The sequence below is a fragment of the Corvus brachyrhynchos genome, unplaced genomic scaffold (assembly GCF_000691975.1).
Source record: "Corvus brachyrhynchos isolate BGI_N302 unplaced genomic scaffold, ASM69197v1 scaffold279, whole genome shotgun sequence".
Taxonomy (NCBI): Eukaryota; Metazoa; Chordata; class Aves; order Passeriformes; family Corvidae; genus Corvus; species Corvus brachyrhynchos.
The window spans coordinates 2,528,187-2,532,480 of NW_008246060.1; the positions used below are offsets into that span (position 1 = coordinate 2,528,187).

Consider the following 4,294-nt stretch of genomic DNA (forward strand, 5'->3'; position numbering starts at 1 on the left):
TGGCACTCACCCGGCACAGCCACACTGCTCCTCAGGCCTGTACTTGACAGCCCATGTTGATTGTCCTTATCAGGACAGGAAAACTCAGTGCAAAATTCCACTTCAGTGCAGGATAAAACAATTAAAACCAGCTCACTTCACACGGTGCACTCCTGGTTTAGGAAAATCCATAATAGTTATAAATCCGTTGTAGTATTGCTATTTAATAGTGCTTTCTAGCTCTAGATGTCTGTATCAACTTCCATTAGAGAAGGAACTGTTCTCCCTTTCCAACAGATACTTCACCACGCAAAAAGAACAAGAGAAAACACCTTTATCAGCATAAACTAGAAATTTTAAAAGCACCATTAAAAATTATATAAACATATTTACTGATATTCATTTCATTACTAATGATTAAACTAATGCTTGCTGATTACTAAGAAGGAAACGACATGATTTCTTACCTGAGTTGCCCATTATTACGATGCATTTTTAGCTGTTGACTGATACTATTGCAGTATTTCCAACTGGATGATTGTGAAACTGAATGCCAGAGAAAGAAGGACTAAAGATGCTTCATTATTTTCATCTGTGTAGGCAATGACACTTGTAAAACATCTTCTAGGCAGCAAGTGTGACATTCTCCTGAGTGCTGAGACACACAGGGATGGAGCCAAACAAGGAAGGACACACTTGCCCCCCGGCCGCCAGCCCCCGCAGCACCTTCTTGAGGGCTGACGGCCCCCGGGGCGCGCCGAGGGCCCAGGCCGGGACAGCTCTTCCCGCCCTTTGTGACAGATGGAAAAGTGGAGGGACCTATTGCACTTCATTCACCTCCGTTATTCAGTTCAGCGATTCCACTTTGCTTCAGAGCACTGGCTTCAAGGGTAAGAGGTCTCTCCCCATACCCTGCCCCTGGCTATGGCTGAACGTCTCCAGTTACCACTGCACGGCCGGCTCTCCCTCTTAGGGAAACGCAGCAAACCCACCATGAAAGCCCACACTTGCAAACCGTGCCGAGAGACTCCCGATGCTCCAGGACACACTCCTTCCCCTCACCAAACTTCTGCGGAGCTGCTCCTAAGGGCGATCCAACCACCTGCAGCTCCCAACAAATACTGATCACACAGCATCAAAAACCAGAAGAATTTAAGTAGCAAAGAGCCAACAGCTTTTGCCAATCCACACAAGACTTAAGACTGTTAGCTTAAAAACAGAGCAAGCTGTCAATATTTATGTATTAGTGTATTAGGATATGGCAGTTTCTTACTAAGAGCAGATTTACAAAATCTTACAAAACATATTAAATATCACATCTATCTTGCATGCTGCATACCATAAAGCTACTATGAGTGTAATTATATATAATTAGTTGCATGTTTGTAAACTCAACAGCTTAATCATGTTTAATTAACCACATTGTAATTGGAACATTTGATAGTTAAATGTCTTGCTAAACTGATGAACACCTGGAACACACAGTCTCACCACCAATAAATTAACTTTAACTAAAATATGTCATTAGTAATTATTTTCCTTCCTTCCTGGTAGACCACTAGGATTAGAGATAATAAATAGCCAAATCAGATCCATAGCAATTTGTTAAGACCGTAAGTGCAGGAGCCCTCCTGCTGCCAATATTACTGTTTTCTGATACATTCTTCAACACAGATTACTAACTGTTGCGTAAGTCATAGTCATTTTTTTTTCCCTTTTTTTATTTCCAAACCCAATTTTTACCTGCACTTGGGTGCTTTTGGCTTTGTTTGGGGTTCTCGGGACGGGGGGGGGGAGTGTTGGCTTTATTTTTAAGAACTACCAGGTCTAATGTACCAAGTTATCTCCAGGTGAGGAGCAGGGAGAAAGGCTCATCCCCTCACTCCAGCCCCACACAGAGGCCATGGCTGCTGGTTTATCAGCACAAGTGAACAGTGGGCACACGCTGAGGGAATCTTCACAAAAGCACTTTTGAGCCATTTGCTTACCCATATCAAGGCACACAGACAGATATAACAGTGAGAGGCCTTAGAAAAGTGACCACTTTTCCAAGGTAAATAACTGGTACATTTTCAGAAAATGAGAAACCAGACAATACAAAATACATAGCATTAAACTGCAAGGTGTATCTGTAGGTCAAGCGCTCCTATTCACTGTCATTATTCCCCATCATTGACATCTGCTGTGGAACCAAGAGGCAGCAAATCTAAAATGATAAAAGGAAAAGAACACAATGCAATGACAGACTGCTGAACTGTCATACCATAGCCTTGAAATTATGGGATCAGGCAGCCTTAGAAAAGGACTAGGCATCTGTACAAACAGTAATATATATACTATTGTAAGGATTTTTTTAAATGGTTTGAAACAGATGACACAACTCTGGAGCTGCAGCAGAAGGCTGGGAGAGGGAGCTGAGTGTAACATCACTGCTGCATGGCTCCTTGCAGCAACATTCAGAGCTAGCTCTCACTGAATATTGACACCAACACTTACTAACCTTACCAATAGTGAGATACAGGATGGTGAAAAATAAGAGCAATTTCTTTCAACCTGGATATATACGGAGCAGCTTCATTTTGTGTGCATAGATTCTAGTTTCCTCAGGTGAGCTAGAAACAGAAACTGTAGTCCCTTTCTTTTCCTTCACACACTGGTATGCAGGAATGAGAATTCAGTCAGGCCCTGTATCACTATGGATGGGATAATAGTGAAAAAAGGTGCAGGGAGGTAGAAAATTATGTGAGCGAGGCTGTAACAAACAAGACACGAGCTATTGCAGATGCAGAGTCCTCTTAAGTTTAAAAAGCTGCATACTCACCAGTTTTTCCCAGAGCCTTACAACATAATGTTGGCAGTCCTGCTTCCTTCAGGCAAACACCAGTAGAGGAATTACCAGCCCAAGTGTGTGAAGTTGCTGACGACGTTCAAACTTGGAGTCAGTCAGCCTATTCAGCCTTCCTGTTACTAGCATGACAAGGTTGTTACTCCATGCCTAAGCATTGTTTCACACACTCCTTTCCAAGATGAAAAACCATCAGCTACACACTTTCAAGAGTCTTTGTGGACACTGTAGGAACCCACCATCAAACTGGACCAGGCAGAGCCATACTGTGCTTTCTAAAGCTGTCAAAATTGCTGCAACTTCTTTGTCTTCGGGTTTATTCATCCAAATACCACCTAGTTTCCTAAACCAGTAGACTACTCAGGGTGTACCAAGTATAGAAAGGACTGTCATAGTTCAGTATCAAGAGTTAAAAGGAGCCTGGCATAATTCAGGGTCATAACACAAGTATGCAGGAATTGGAAACTGCTTGCTTCCCAAATCTCCACTACTCTTCAAACACATTCTTTTTCCCTCACAAACATCTGCAGCTACTGTGATCTACTAGTCTTGGTGCAAAGCAAGAGTGCTAGTACACGATCATCCCAGATTTACATATAGTTGGCCTGTAGCAGTACATCTGCCCACTATTTTCACAGATTTAACCCTAATGAAAGGATTGCATCTCCCAAAATCATCTCTAGGAAATTCTACATCTCCTGTAGCAAGTGATACAACAAAAGATAACCTTTCCAGTGAACTGCTGGTAACTCATTGCATGAAAAAATTACATCTCTTGCATGCTGTAATACATGACAGTTATTTGCCCCAAGCAAACTAAAAACTGAATGGCAGAACTAGCTGGTTACAGATGGTAGTGTGAAAAGTTTGCCTCCTCCTTTCTATACTGCTTAGCTGCAAGAGCATTAGACAACAGAGCAAAGGATTATTTGTACTTCACTCAGATTTAAAAGGATAAATGCTGAATATGAATCCACAGCCTTCACTTCAAGCAATAAAAAAGTGCTCCAACAAAGGAAGAAACAGCTTTGATGAAACATCAGATGGGATAATGAAAAAGAGCAGTGAGATGAACTTGACATGAATATTGGGCAAAGTTTGCTTTCCAGAAAAAGGAACTCCAGCTCTGCCTTTATACCTGGCCTGTTTTTTAACAAGGTGTGGGGATGTGTATCACTGGCTGATGACAAAAGAAAGCAGAGGATATTTGCCAGCTGGGACACGGTAGATTCAGCTGAACCCCTGTTGGTTCTCCACGCTGAGTCAGCCATCAGGAGGGCTGTGGAATGACAGACTGTGAGACTAAACACAAAATATGCCATGAACTGCAGGAGCAATGAAAACTGGAGCTTAAGCAAACCTAATCAAGAGTTAAAGGATAAATACAGCCTAATGACAGGCAAATGGCATTAAAAAGTAGGTGGCATAAATGAATGTTCAAGCTTCACCTCTGCTCAGCAGCCAAGTGAG

At 42.2% G+C, this 4,294-nt stretch overlaps 1 long non-coding RNA gene across 1 annotated transcript; it reads left to right on the forward strand.

Annotated features, from left to right (window-relative positions):
• Positions 1-690: 690 nt before the first annotated feature.
• On the forward strand, positions 691-4,294 carry LOC108449656. The gene is made up of 2 exons (XR_001865914.1): positions 691-869; positions 953-4,294. It is a non-coding gene; the product is annotated as an uncharacterized LOC108449656 (long non-coding RNA).